Source organism: Petaurus breviceps, unplaced genomic scaffold, assembly GCF_028583685.1.
Source record: "Petaurus breviceps papuanus isolate PSGF00001 unplaced genomic scaffold, PetGlider_PUasm1.0 214, whole genome shotgun sequence".
In the NCBI taxonomy this organism is placed as follows: Eukaryota; Metazoa; Chordata; class Mammalia; order Diprotodontia; family Petauridae; genus Petaurus; species Petaurus breviceps.
Genome location: NW_027185863.1, coordinates 11,934,364 through 11,950,611, shown reverse-complemented (window position 1 = coordinate 11,950,611; position 16,248 = coordinate 11,934,364). Strand labels below are relative to the sequence as shown.

The window sequence follows — 16,248 nt, the reverse complement described above, 5'->3', positions numbered from 1 at the left end:
TTCACACTTGTCCTTACTCACGTGTCAGAATTCTATAGTTCCTTTGGGGAAAAACACAATGAACATTAAGAAAGTTGGTATATCAAAGCAATATGTATATTTTTTCAAATCAATCATTAATCATTTATTAAACAACAACTATGTGCCAGGTACTGTGCAAAAGATCCTGGTGGGAAAAAAAAAAACTAGTCTCTGACCACATGCAACTTACTTTGTACCAAATAAAATAGTAAACACATATAAAACAAAGTATATACAAGATAAATACAAAGTAATTTGGAAGTATGCTATTAATAGGGCAGGATGGAAAAGGAATTAATAAGATCTCACGGAGGAACTAAAAATCTGAATTACTTCATTCTTAGAGGATAATAAGGGGGAAGAGAGGTAAAGATGATAAGCAGTGTTTATAAATATGACTAAATGAAACTTACAGTACACTAATATATTGCATTATATTTACTGAAGTACAGATCTGTCAAATTAGTGTAGAATGGGATCTAAAAAAGTCCCAACAGTGGACCTGATAAGAAAAAGAAAGCATTTTCTTGCTTTCCCAGTACATTTTCATGGAAATATATTTCCATTAAATGCTGGGTTAACTTGGCTGTACGAAACACATCCTTTTGGCCTACAAAGTTAAAAAAAGGAAATGACTAGGTGAAAATTTTTGAAGAAATTGAAAGGATCCATAGAGAGACTGACATATAAAAAACTAGCTATATAATACTTATTTTATACTGAAGACAAAAAGCAAAATCTGTCTAAAAATGTTAACCTAATTAAAAGACAATTGATTCAGATGTATGTAATTATACTCAAATGAGTCATGAATCAAATATTTCACATTTTCAACTGAATAAGAGGTGAGAAAAAATATGAGTAATCAGGATAAGAAAACTTGATGTGACTCATCAGCTCCTGCTTCCACTCTCGACTTCTCTCTTCCAGCAGCCTTCTACCCTGTGGCCCTCTGACTGATGGGTAAGTCTTTGGGCTGACCACCATTTCATGAGGCACACAGATTATTCTTTGTCTACTCTTCACTATCTTAAGATTCTCTTCTTCCTTACCAGTAGGTAGCCTTGCCCCTAAGCACCTTTACCACAACCACCGCTTCCTTTTCATGTGTTATCTTCTCCCATTAGAGTATAAGCTCCTTGATGGTAGGGACTGTCTTTTTTGCTTGTATTTGTATCCTAAACCCTTTGCAGTGCCTGACATACAGTGCTTACATATAGTAAGCTCTTAATGCATTATCTGCATATAACATTAGATATATTGAACTTCATGAAATAAAAACCTTTTTAAGCCACTTACAAAACTAGCATTAAAAGATGTGTAACCCAATACTTGGAAATTAAAAATATAGTAGCTTTCGGGCTCAGATACTTAGCATTACACCCAGAAATAACTGGCCGTATAACCTTGAGCAAGTTACGTAACCCCAATTGCTTTAAAATATATATATATATATAGTAGCTTCAAGAAAGCAATTTCATGATGAGCAGGTAGACTTCAGAAAAACCTAGAAAGAATTATATGAACTAATTCTGAGTGAAATGAGCAGAAACAAGGAAACACTTTACACAGTAACAGCCACACTGTGCAATGACTAACTTTGATAGACATAATTCTTCTCAGAAATGCAAGGATCTAAGACAGCTCCAAAAGACTCATGATGGAAAATGCTATCCACATCTAAAGAAAGAACTATGGAGTCTGACTGCAGATGAAAGCATATTATTTGCTCTTTATTTTTTTTTGCTGTTGTTTTGTATTTCTTTCTCATGGTTTTTCTCATTCATTCTAACTCTTCTTTACAACATGACTAATGTGAAAATGTTTAATAAGAAAGTACATGTAGAGATTTATTAGATTGCATGCCGTCTTGGGGAGGGAGGAGGACAGGTAGGGGGAGAAAATTTAAAATCAAAAAACTTATGGAAGTGAATGTTGAAAACTAAAATTAAATAACTTAATTAAAAAACTGATTTAAAAAAGAAAGCAATTTCAAAAGTATCCTTTTTGTAATGATGACAGCAACCTACAACCTGTATGTACATCCAGAGACAGAAGTAGAAGGGGATGTATTTGAACACAAAACAGCGGCCATTGATGAAACATTAACAGCCATCTTGAGATCCACTATCAGTGATTCTCCTACGCTTTTCTTTTCACCTTTGCTCCATGTTTCCCACCATCCAGATGACCCTTGCTTATGCTTCCAAACCAGCTCTCTGATCCCGACCATCTTGGTCCTCCTTGCTTCTAGATCTTCTTGTTCTTGACTCACTTGGATTATCTTTTCAAATTATGGCTCAGTACCCTTCCCATTCAGTCTATCAATCTCTCAGAAGACCATAATTTTGTCTAAACCGTCCCTTAGAATCACCACAACTTGTATATGATGGCCATATTCATGAATTTCTAAAGCATGTCAGAAAACTTAAAATTTCAATTGGTTTATTTAAGAAAAATAGCTAAATATCAAACAAAAAAAGTTTGGTAACATTAAAAAAAGACTACACTGCTTAACATTTTTGGCATAATGAAAATTAAGTGACATCAACTAAACATCATCACAGTTATGAGGAATAATACAAATCAATAGCATGCCTGATGGCTGACAGAATTTTATACTGTAATTCTTGAGGAAACAGAAGAGTTATTTCCATCTTCTTCTGTCTACTAATCCCTCTCTCTCCTCCAACAGGCACAGGGCTGTGGCCTATTTCCTTGAAACCTCACCCAAGGAGTTGGGTTTACCAGAGTAAAAAGAAAAAGAGCAAGGAAAACAGATTCATAATTGGCACCATCTGCTTCTCCATGTAACTTCTGGCCCCTTGGCTAGCATCCCTGATATTGTAGAGCAACAGCCTACATACTGCTGAATTGTCTTATCTTTTAATGAATAACTGTTTTCAAACAATGCTAAACATTAAAACATTTATTTTGTACAAAATGCATATTTCACCTTTCTGGCATATTTTATGTTTTGGGCTAGGGGAGAGGGGGCTGCACTAGACATGTAACTGTAATAGTAATGGAATTTAAAGATCGCCCTGTATTGGCTTGGTTTTCAGGTTGAGTGTTGAAACCCAGAGCTTATGAATCCCACTTGTGAGATAGACTTGTTGACATGAAAAGAGAGGGCTGAACTGGGAGGAGCTGGTGGCATGGATTTAAAGAGAGGCCCAAGCAGAGAGAAGCCTCAAGCATTGAGAGAGGCAGAAGAACTTTTGGGAGCAGCATTGTGGAGGCTGAGAGCCAGTAGGAACTGCCCAGGACTTTTGAGAGCTGCCACCTGGAGCTGCCAAGGACTGAGGAGACATGGCTGTGATGCTGGTACTTTGTCTGTCTGTTTTGATGTTGTTTTGCCAGATTCGTCAACTGGTGAAGGACAGTGCTGCTGTTGCAGAGGTCCTGGAACCTTGCTATTGGTTCAGAAGCCCTAAAGAAGGATTTTCTTGTTGTATGTTTACAGAAATCCTGGAAGAGGGTCTTGCTGATGTTTTCAGGGGTCCTGAGACTGTTCTGCAGGAGAAAAGACCTCTCTTTGGGTATCAAATGCTGTGATGATATCTTGACGTTGCTGTAGCTCAGGAGTAGATGGCCTTTGTGCTCTCCACTGCCCCTTTTGGGAAGGTGCTTCACATTAACTGATGATAATTGTAATTCAGTTGTGATCCAGGGGTGGGAAACTTGACTTTTTTGTGCTCAGTGACTGACCAAATGAATGTACTTTGTTTATGATTGGAAACTAATCTCCATTTGAGAAGGACTTTGTGATTGACTAAATGAATGTACTGCCCAGGAGTGGAGTAGTACTTGGAAATTATTGAAAAATACTTGGTGAATGCTGTATTTTGATTTTCTTTTTTCTGTGAATGTTTTGCCTTTATTTTTCACTGAATAAAATGGAGAGTTACTATGCTGGTATTCTGAACCTTGGAAGTTGCCTTTGCTTGGCATTACAGTAATTGAGTCGAAATTCTCAGGGTGGAAACTCTCCCTACATCTCATCTACAGATGAACAATTCAATTGTAAATTACTGTTTTAAGAGATTTACCTCAGTGGGTTATGGAGTTCCTAAACAATGAATTTGGCTTGATGATAATTTGCAAGTTTATAGAAATGTCTTTGGCTTGTACACCAGGACAAATTTAAATCTGAGATGTAATCCTGGAAAATTTTTTTCCCTAAACTATGATTAGTGAAACTGATGAGGTATGGGCTCTGGGAGCCCCTCTGGCTCTCCTTGAATCTTTGAGCTATAGGCTCTGGGAACCCCCCTTGAACTCTGATTAAATTGTCTCATTTGGTGAGGCATTTGCATGAGGCAATAAGCCTTACATTGTGGCTAAGCCCAAGCCTCTGTTACTAGACTTCCCACCTTATCAAAATATCAATTCACCCTTGAACTGGCCTAGCCCACCATTGTCTGTAGTCTCCAGGTGGCCTCCAGCAACTCCCCACACAATCACTCATTGACCTCATTAACTCCTCCTGAAGACCCTCCCCAAACTTCTCCTCTAGACCACCCCTAAATTCCTCCCACAACCTTCTGTATATAAGACCCCATCTTGTCTCCATGTTTGTGAGAGCCTCATAGAATAGTGAGAGCGCCATAGAATGACTTACTCTGTGTCCAATACAAGCGAACTTTTAATAAACTTTACTTTTCTTTGGCTGAGAGAAGACTTGAGTTGAATTCATTCAGCAGGACCCAGCGTCTTGGTATTTTGGGGTCTCCAGAGCATCCCTAAACCTCTTTATGAGTAACCTCTTCATTTTTATGGTTCCCTGACCGGGAGCATTGCTAATCTCAAGTTCTTCTCCAGCCTGGACTGGAAGATCTGTAAGCCTCTCTCTTTCCCTAGTACCTTGGAAGTGCAGTTTTTTGTTGTTTTGTGGTTTGTGTGTGTGATTTTTTTTTTTTTGGTTGGGGGGGACTGACCTCTCAGGTCCCATTAGGTCAGACAGCTAGGAGGCTTGGGCTCAGCCACATTGTAAAGCTTATTGCCTCATGCAAATGCCTCATCAAACAAGACAATTTAATCAGTTCAAAGGGGGTTCCCAGAGCCTATACCTCAGAGATTCAAAGGGAGTCAGAGAGGGCTCCCAGAGCCCATACCTCATCAAAACTTGCTATATGAGGTAAAAGCTCATGGCGCTATAACTGATTTTATTTTGAGTTGTCTAATGGATCATAATAATCCATCCATTATCAACAGTAGAGAATAATCCACTATCTGAGAGAAATGATACAAGCTACTCAGAAAGAAAGTGATACAGGTAGAGGTCTGCATCAGGAAAAGCTGAGATGACAGTTTTAGCCTTAGTCTAAGATAGGATCCTCCTAGATCAGTTTCCCTACTGTGTTCCTTTGAAAAGGAATGTTACTACCTGGGTATTGCTGAGTTTGGCTATGAGGTGGAATTGATATTGTATGATTGGAAAACTGTGAATTATCTGGATTCTAAGGATGTTTTATCCTGTCATACTTGTTATAAATCTGGTCCTTGCTTATCCTTTCACAGCAGATTTCTATAATCAGAGCAATTGGTCAGTAAAAGATATAAACACAATGTAACTGTGTGAGATCTTGCTATTTTGACCTCAACATGTAGTCATTCCATCTCCCAAATTACTGAAATTAAATCAGAAACATCTTCAGTTTGGTTTGGGGAAGAGAATTTCAGTACAATCAATTTTCTTAGAGAGAGGTAACCTATTTGACCCAGTCATTACTTAAGTATCCTCCAGTCTTTTGTTATAATTTGGAGTAAAAGTCATTTTATGACAAATTCATTCGTGTAACAACTGAACTCAGGGGTGGAAAACTTCTACCTGCAAAAGTATTACTTCCCAAAAGTATCTGATCCTCCTAAAGGAATTTGAATCAAGAGTGGAAACTCTTGAGAAAGTAACAATGTCCACCAATCATTCCCTGAATGCAGCCTGTGCTCAGTTGCAATCAAACTCTTCCCTGGGACACCCTCAAGGCAGGGACAGCTCTATGCCCCTTGCCAGCAGGAAGCAGTTTCAGAAGCCAAGATCTTTATCCATTTGTTTAAGGGGGGAATGATGGGGATGGTATCTGAACCCCTAAAAGGAAAAGATCATGTCTTTAGGATCTGGATCCCAAAAAGGAAAAGCCCCTGGACTTTTGCACAAGGCCCAGTCCCTGGCATTTACCTGAGGTATCACCCATCCCAGTTAATCCTTTAAACTGCCCTTTCACTGCAGCCCTCAGGCAACCCTTCATTCTCGGTTACCTCAGACCCAGCCAAACCTTCATGGTCCATTACCTCCAGACCACCCTAGGCTATTTCCCTCCTCTAATCCCATGTAGACCCCTTCTATGTTACCTCTAGGTCATCCCAGACTACTGGTCACTCTTAGATCACATCCAGATTTTCCCATAGTCTTTCTACATAAAAGGTCCATCTTGCCCCCATTAAATTGAGCAGATTCCTTAAGAATCTGGCCAGCTTGTCCAATACAAGCATCACAACTGCACAGATTCTTAAAATCTCACCCAGTCCAACCAGTGTTTTAATAAACCTTGTTTATTAAACCTTGTCTCTGACTGAAAAAAGAGAGATTTACCTCAGGCACTGAAGGGTCAAGCAATTTGTCCCTGATCATACAATGAATATATGTCACGAGGTAAGACTTGAACCCAGGTACTCCAATTCCAAGGTTAACATTCTGTATATTATGCTACCTTTCTTCTCATTTGATGTTAGTGTTTAATATTTATGCTATTTTTGTAATGTAATTATTTTTCAAATGTTCTTAAATAGATCTTTATGCCTCTTCCACTTTTATTTCTACCTTTATAATTAAATTTCTGACAACAAAACATGTTACTCTGAACATATCTTATTCCCTAAAAGAATATCATATAGGAAAGAAAATGGATTAATATTTCCCATAAATACTGCTCCAATTAGAGATTTATATTCTTTCATAATGGTTTAAAGATCAGTGTCATTCACTCTTTAATATGTACTCCTTTAATAAAATAATCACGAGCCCCCACTGGATTGCTTACCTACATGCAGAGAAGGGGTAGGGTGGACAGAAAAGCCAAAAGAGAAGAAAAGGATGACAAATTTTTGAAGAGAGGAAAAGTAGTACCTGGGTAGAATAGTTGTTTCTGGGATGCCAAGTGACAGCATAAAACAATGTCTAAGAAAAAGACTGGAGTGGGGGGAGGTAGGAGGGAGGCAGGAGGAGAGAAAAAGACCATTACAATCTGACATGGGTCTTAAGATGTCTGAGAAAAATATATCAAGATTAATTTAGAAACTGTATAACTCAGCTTCTCAATTCAATCTAGTTTGCTAGTCTAGTCCAGCCAGATACCTCCCTTATCAAATCCCTGCCCTCTGGGGTACAGTGGGTAAGAGATGGACTTGGAGTCAGGAAAACCTTGATTCAAATCCAACCTCAGACACTTATTTGCTCTGTGAACATGGGTAAATCCCTTAATCTGTCTGCTTTAGAATGCTCATCTGTAAAACGGGGATAATAATTAGTTTTCACAGGGCTCAAATGAATTAACATGTAAACTGCTTTGCAAACTTTAAAAGATCATTTATATCATCATTATTCTGAGGAAGGATTCACATTTTATCATTACTGAAACCGTGATCTTCTTATAAGTCTGTCCCACAGAAAGGACTCTCCCTCTTCCTTCACCCCTCCAACCAGTACAGTTACAGTCACATCAAAATAGGATTTTAAACCACTAAATATTTTAATTTTCAATGACTAATTGATATATTACACCAAACAATGTCAAGTGATAGATTAAAAAGGTCAATATTGGGGCGGCTAGGTGGCACAGTGAATACAACATAGACCCTGGAGTCAGGAGGAACTGAGTTCAAATCCAACCTCAGACATGGAACACTTACTGGCCATGTGACCTTGGGCAAGTCACTTAAACCCAATTGCCCTACCTTCCCCCCCCCTCCAAAAAGCAAAAAAAAAAATTCAATATTAAATAAATCCCTATGTACTCCCTTATTCAACAACTGCTAAAAAATAGAGTGCTTTACTCTCAATGCCCAATTCCTCCACTCACATTTCAACCTACATATCTTCTCAAGTCATTTTCTAAATTGTGCCTAACAATTTAGTATCTGATACACTGATCATTCATTTATCAATTCAAGAAGTATTGATTAAGAACCTACTATACAAAGCACATACGCTAGGTATAGGAGGTACAAAATTGTAAAAACTATGTATGTCATCTACTTGTTAATTACACCTTAAAGACTTCATGTTCTCTTTTTCTTATCACAACTCCACAGGCCTTCTCCTCTGACTGCCTTCCCCCCATAACCAAAAAAGTAGTTGTGATTCTACACCTTCCAGAAAGACAGGTAACATGTTCTGGTGAAACCAGAATGAAAAGGAGTTAGAACAGCCTAAACCAGATTCTAAGCATATATTCTCTACCTCTGCACAGCTATGACCATAAGCAAATTAGAACTCTTTGTGTCTCAGTTTCCTTAACTATCAAATGGGGATACCACAACTCTCCTTGCCTAGTTTTACAATGTCAATATGAAAATAAAATGAGCTAAAAGATATGCTCTCAACATGGTATATTTAGGCTCTGTTACTAAAATGTAAATTGGCTGAAATGCACCTCCTTCCTGTGCTAAAGAGCTACTTTATGGCCAATGAGTACTTCATACTGGCACACAGATGCTACACTGAGAGCAAAACAGTCCATCTATTTACTAAACAATTAAAGAGTTTCCTTAGAAATCAAAGCATACTTTTACTATCTTCCTGTCTGCCAACATTACTCCATTGATCCAATCAATGAACAAGGGCATTATCAAGAACATAAATATAACAGAAGAGATTTCTTAAGAAAAATTATCCACCCTATAATCCTGTCAAATTTGTTATTGCATTAAAGATGCTATTTTTAATGCTGTTTGTGCTAGTAATTCTATTCAAAGTCAAATATTTAAGGAAGGTTTAGAAAAAAAATATGGTGCCATGTTTCAGAAATATCATTTTCTAATTGCCGTGAAAGATTTGTGGACTTTGGAATTAGCCTCCCAAAAAACAGACCCTAGCACAAATTATTTCAATTCAATTCAAAAAACATTTATTAAGTAGCTATTATTGTGAGTAAAACAGGTCCTAGAGGCAGAGAATAAAAGGGAAAAATCAAAATAGCCTCAGACCTCAAGGAGCTTACATAATACTGGGAATATAAAACAAGTACACAAATGAAAAATACAAGATAAGAAAAGACAAAGAGAACTAAGAAGTGAGTGGGGGAAGGGAAGCAAGAAGGGTTTCTCATAGATGACATATTGGCTGGGCCTTGAAGAAAGACAAGAATTATCAGAGGAGATAAAATTCCAAGCAGGTGTCAGAATGTCAAGTTCAGGAAATAGCTAGTAGGCCAGCTGGGCTGCAACACAGAATGCACACCAAGGAATTCATATAAAGTAAGGTGGGAAAATTACATAAGAACCTTCTTGTGGAGGGCTTTAAATGCCACGCTAGAGAGCTGGTATTTTTTCCTAGAGGCTACAAGATGCCATTGGAGATTTTTGAGCATGGAGTGGCATGGTCTGATCTGTAAGTTCAACGGCGGTGTGGAAGATGGAGTAGAGAACACTAGGATAAAAATGTAAGCGGAAAGAAGAATTCAAAGTTCTTGTGGAAACAGAATTAACAAGACTTGGTGATTGCAATGTTACTGAGCAACAAAGGTAAGGGAAGTATCAAGGATAATTCCAACGTAGTGAATCTGTACAAAGAGAAGAATGGTGGTACCCTACCCAGAAAAGGGGAAGCTTGGGAGAACGGATTTAATTGCCGAATAGGTGAGGAGAGCAAAAGATGACGTTCCATTTGGACATAATGAGTTTGAGATGCCAGTGGGAAAGTGTCAGAAGACACTGGCAATGTTGTAATTCAAGGAAGAGATTTAGGCTAGATTACAGCCTCATTTTCACATGAGATATTAGTTGAACTCATATAGCCTGATGAAATCACCAATGGTGTAAAAAGTCCAAAAGCACTGAAGAATACCCATATCTATATAGGAGATGTTTGATGATCTAGCAAAAGAGATATAGAAGGTGGAGAAAGCAATGTCACAAAAGCCAAATCATAAATAATATTCTGAATGATGCTGATAAATAAAATTACAATAATAGTTATAGTTAATGATGACTATTTTCTCTAGAGGAAAAGAATAGCTTTTGAGAGAGGATAACTTTCACCATTTGATTATTTTTTTCTGAAAGGCAAACCATATTACATTATCCAAGAAGTTATAAAGTTATACATTCTCGTTTTATCTTCCTTTAAAAGAAGAGGCAAATGACCAAAAGGCAAATTGATATGAAATTTTTCAAGAAACTAAGTTCCAAAGCCAATAATAGGATCAGTACCCATTCAGACCAACAGCCTACTATTTGGATGTACAACATCATAATAACTTATATTCATTATGTCTCTAAGTCATCATGAAAAAGTTAAATTGCATACTCTACATAATGTAGTAAAGTATTATCAAAAAATTTTCATTTAAGAAGTTAAATATCTAAGGTAGGCCTGTACAACATGCAGCTCACAAACCACTTGCAGCCTGTGAATGGCAATCAGGCAGCCTAAGAAAGGATTTCAGGAGTCCCACAAAAAATATTAAAACCAAGCCTGCACAACATACCACCCACAGACCCTGTGTTGTGCAGGCCTGATTTAAGGTTTCTTGCATTCAAAGGCTAGCATTCACCATTTGAAAAACTAGGTTACCTAGAAGTCATCGCCAAATGGTTTCATACAGAATGCAATATTTACTGTATATGCATAAAGACAAACGTGCGCATATATAGTTCTTCAATATCTACAAGAAAAAGGAAAAGCTTCTTAGGCTGGGGAGTTTGAGACTCTCCAAAATCTATCCTCAAAAACAACCTTTCTATTTTTAATGCCAACTCTTCATTTTCCCTCACTCTACATTTTAATTAAATTGAACTACTGTCTCCCAGAATGTCTTGGACTTTTTCACCTTCAAACCTCATATTACTTTCCCCACCTGTAAGTTATTACCTTCCATCTCATCCATTCATCTTATTCCATATTTTAAGATGTGATCAAACTCACCCCTCACCCTTTCCCACAAAGGCACATCCTAATCCATTTCAGCCCAGTTTTCTCATGTCTTATTGAACAGTCTATGCATTACTTTGAAAATTAATCAAATGTTCCCTTTTATACTGCTGAACTGAACTCATCTCCATAGTATTGTTATTCATATATTTAAGCTTTAGCTGCTTGACTATAAACTGCTTGAGGACAGGAGCTGCATCTTACACTTTTTTGCACCTGCTAAAACACTAAAGCATAGTAACTTATACACTGCAAATGCCCAGTAACGTGCTAAACTAATCAATAAATTTAATAGCCAAAAGAAACTAATCCATCTCTCTCATTTTCCAAATGAGAAAGTAAAGAAATAGAACTTCTACAGAGTCACAAAACAAAATATACCAATATTTATGTGCATGTATATATGTGTGTGTGTGTGTGTGTGTATCTACAAACACACATTTACATATGTAAACTGCTAGATAGCAAGACAACATACAGGTTGACTTTATCCGTGTACATCACACATATCCCAGCAAGCTCATAAGTATGTCAAAGTTTAAAAAGCTGGCAAACACTGGCATAACTCAAACACAAGTACCTCAAAGAAAAAAATACTTTGTTTTGGAAGGACCTCCAAAGTCTGTTATAGTAATTTACAAAAATACTTCAGAGAGGCAGAGCCAAGATGGCTGAGTAAAAGCAGGCACCTGCCTAAGCTCTCCCCCAAATCCCTCCAGATAGCTTTAAAAAATTATTCCAAATAAATTCTAGAGCAGGAGAACAAAAAAAAAAAAAAAAGAGGGAGTAAAACAAATTTCAAACCCAAGACAATGTGGAAGGTCAGCAGAAAGGTCTGCTGCACTAGGGTGAGAGTACAGTACAATCCAACACAAACCAGGCCAAGGCAGACCAGGCCACAGCAAACCCAGAGCAGGCCTTGGGGTGACTGAATCACTGACAACAGTGGTGGTTTCCAAACCTCTCAGCTCATAGGTGTCAAAGACAACTCAGAAGAACAGCAGGAAAGGTCTGTCGTATCCGGATGCAAGTGGAGTGCAGTCCAGCATAGGCTGCACCAGCACAGCCCAGACCACAGCAAATCAGAAGCAGGCCTTGGGAGTGTGACTGAATCAGTAGTGGCAGTGGCAGTTGCTGCTTCTGGTGACAGATGGTAAGGGGGTCAGAAAGAGATTACAGGAGTGTCTTTGCTAGCACCGAGGCAGAACTCTGTTGCTTTGCCCATACTCAGATTACTTATGGGTGGCAATCCTGGGTGGCAGTCCCAAGGTGATGAGGAGCACTAACATAGCAAGCTTGTGAACACAGGGAGGGAGGACCTTTCTCACAGTTCCAGGGCAGAAAAGAATGCTTGTGGTCACTTACATACCAGAGCACAGGTTAGGAGAGGAGTAAAGAACTGAAAACTCACAGGTCCTTAGAAGTATCTCTAAAAACAGTTGCACAAAACTCCTCAACCTTGGGACACTGCACCCTCCACCCTGAAAGCAGAGCCCTACTTTAACAAAAGAGTTAAAAGTCAAATAAAAGGTTGGGAAAATGAGCAAACACTGGAAAAACTCTATAGAAAGTTACTATGGTGACAAGTAAGATCAAATTATGCACAGAGAAAAAGATAACAAAATCAAAGCTTCTATAGCCAAATCCTCCAAGAAAAATATGAATTGATCTAAGGTCATGGAAGAACTCAAAAAAGATTTTAAAAATCAAATAAGAAAAGTATAGGAGGGCGGAGTAAAAGAAGGAACTTGTTTGAGCTCTTCTCCCCAGTCACCTCCAAATATTTGTAAAAAATAACTCTAATCACATATCTAGTTTTTTGTGTTAAGTGCCTGGGGGGCTAGGTGGCACAGCAAGTAGAGCACCAGCCTTGGAGTCAGAAGGACCAGAGTTCAAATCCAGCCCCTCAGGCACTTAACACAAAAAACTAGATATGTGACCTTGGGCAAGTCACTTAACCCCAACTGCCCTCCAAAAAAAATTACTGTAAACAAATTTTACAGCTACAGAACCCACAAAATGACAGGGTGAAACATCTCCAGCCTGGCAGGCCAACAGAAAGGGTCTATCACACTGGACTGAGAATGGAGTGAAGTCCCACAAGGGCCACGCTGGCACAGACCAGGCTGGAGCAGGCATTGGGGGACTGAATCACGGGCAGCTGTGCTGGGTTCTAGACTTCTCAACCCACAAATGCCAAAGAGAAAATAAAAGATCACTGGGGAAATTCTGTTTGACCTGGATGAGAAAAGCGCATGGTGAGCCCAAGCCCCGGGACAGCAGAGATGGTGGCAGCTGCGGAGGCAGCAGTAACAGCAGCAGCGGTGGCTGCTTCCGAAGCTCCTGGCCTACAGATAGTGAGGGGTTCAAGAAGCTTATCAGGGGGCAATTGCAAGGATCTCTTTGCTGGCACTAAAGCAGGATTCTCTTGCTTTTCCCTGCTTGGACCTCGGTAGCAGTCTTGGGTGGCAACTCCTGGGGCAAGGAGAAGTGCTGGCATGGCAGAGCTTGTGGCAGCTGAGGGAGTCCTCCTCATAGTTCAGGAGCAGAAAAGAGTGCTTGTGATCACTCACAGACCAGGCCACAGGCCAAGAGAGGAGAAAATTTTTTTTGATGATATCACCTCTTTTTTGATGATATCACCTTAGAAGAACTGAAAATTTACTGGTACCTAGAAGTAGTTCTGACAACAGCTGTGCAAAACCTTAGAAATTTAGGACAGAGCACTCTCTACTCAGGAAGCAGAATCCTACCTTAGCAAAGAGCTCAAAAGTCAAGTATTTGCCTGGGAAAATGAGTAAACCAAGGGGGAAAAAATCAGCCCATTGAATCTTTTTCTGGTGACAAAGAATAACAAAACATACAACCAGAAGAAGACAACAAAGTCAAAACTTCCACATCAAAAGCCTACAAAGAAAATATGAATTGGTCACAGGACATGGAGGAGCTCAAAAAGGATTTTGAAAATGAAGTAAGAGAAGCAGAGGAAAAATTGGGAAGAGAAATGAAGGTGACAGAAGAAAAAAATCGAATGAAGAGAAGAATGCCTTAAAAAAACAGAATTGGTCAAATGGAAAAGGAGGTTGTAGCAGCAAGCACCCCAACATACCTAGGGTGGCTGCCAACACAGGTTCTTAGATCAGCTTTTCTAAAGGAAAGCAACTCAAAATGGGTTAACAATCTTGCTTTAATCGATCAAACATATCATTTGCCTAGCTCAGGAGAAAAAGGTCAGCACCCCAAACTTCAGAGTATACAGACAGAAACCTTTCAAGCAGACAGGCCTCCAAACTGTCTGACCATTACATACATCCATACCAAATCACAGTTACCAGAGAGGGAAGCATCAACATCTGCGTTTTTGAAAGCCTGGGGGCTCTCAACGGCTGCCCAGAGTCTCATCTAGTCAAATCACACAACACTTCTCAAAGCAAGCCCAAAAACCAAGTCTCACATCAGGGATTACATAGCCTTCTCCTGGGTCAGAGAATGTAACAACCCTCTTGACCCACTGCCCAATCACAAAGCACCAAAGTGTGGGTGTTCCTGAAAAACAAGCCTCTCACCACAAGCTCCAGGTGCACTTAACCTAGGGACAAGGAAGATCTTAAAAATTTACATTCCTATAACAGAGGTCCAAAAGTTCATCAAAGAAAATAATTTCTCCAAAACTAAAATGAAACAAATGGAAGCTAATGACTTTATGAGAAATCAAAATATTATAAAACAGATCCAAAAGAATGAAAAAATAAATGACAGTGTAAAATATCTCGTTGGAAAAACTACTGCCTAGAAAACAGATCCAGAATATATAATTTAAAGAAAAGTATAGGAAAAACTGGGAAAAGAAATGAAAGTGATACAAGAAAATTATGATAAAAGAGTCAAAGGCTTAGTAAAGGAGACCCAAAAAGGGGGGGCGATTAGGTGGCACAATGAACAGAGCACCAAGCCTAGAGTCAGGAGGACCTGAGTTCAATGAATCCGGCCTCAGACACTTTACGCTTACCGCCGTGTGACCTTGGGCAAGAAAATAACACCTTAAAAAACAGACTAGGTAAAATGGTAAAAGAGGTACAAAAAGACAATGAGAAGAATGCCTTAAAAAGCAATTGGCCAAATGGAAAAGGAGATCCAAAAGCTCACTGAAGAAAATAATTCCTTTAGTTTACCTGTCAAATTTATGGAGAAGGGAAGAATTTATAACCAAACAAGAGATAAAAAGACTAACAAAATGCAAAATGGATAATTTTGATTACATTAAATTGAAAAGTTTTTGTACAAATAAAGTTAATGTAACCAAGATTAGGAGGGAAGTGGAAAATTGGAAAAGAATTTTTACAACCAGTGTCTCTAATAAAGGCCTCATTTCTAAAATATACAGAGAATTGAGTCAAATTTGAAAGGATACAAGTCATTCCTCAACTGATAAATTATACGAACAGGCAGTTTTGAGAGGAAGAAATTAAAGATATCTATAAGCATATGAAAAAATGCTCTAAATCACTAGCAAATCAAAACAACTCTGAGGTACGACATCTCACCTGTCAGATTAGCAAAGATGACAAAACAGGAAAATGATAAATGCTGGTGAGGATGTGGAAAAAATGGAATACTAATAAAAAGTTGAACACTAATATAGAACACTAATGTGGAGTTGTGAGCTGTTCCAACCATTCTGGAGAGCAATATGGAACTATGCACAAAGCACTATTAAAAAAAGCACATACCCAGGGCAGCTAGGTGGCGCAGTGAATAGAGCACATGCCCTGGAGTCAGGAGGACCTGGGTTCAAATCCGGCCTCAGACACTTAACACAAAAACTAGCCGAGGACCTGGGTTCAAATCCGGCCTCAGACACTTAACACAAAAACTAGCCGTGTGACCTTGGATAAGTCACTTAACCCCAAATGTCCTCCAACAAAATAAAACTAAAATGAATATCTTATTAAAAAGAAAAAGCACATACCCTTTGACCCAGCAATACCACTTCTAGGGCTGTATCCCAAAGAGATCATACAAGTGAAATAGGACCCATATGCATAAAAATATTTATAGCATTTTTTGTGGTGGGA

The 16,248-nt window shown here is 38.6% G+C and overlaps 1 protein-coding gene and 1 long non-coding RNA gene across 2 annotated transcripts in view; one reads left to right on the top strand and one right to left on the bottom strand.

Moving 5' to 3' along the window:
- The window catches only part of TUBGCP3 (tubulin gamma complex component 3), a 180,888-nt gene that overhangs the window by 154,671 nt on the left and 9,969 nt on the right, over positions 1 to 16,248 (bottom strand). The window lies entirely within an intron of this gene.
- LOC138165767 (uncharacterized) lies at positions 292 to 3,950 on the top strand. The gene is made up of 2 exons (XR_011169436.1): positions 292 to 3,348; positions 3,488 to 3,950. It is a non-coding gene; the product is annotated as an uncharacterized lncRNA (long non-coding RNA).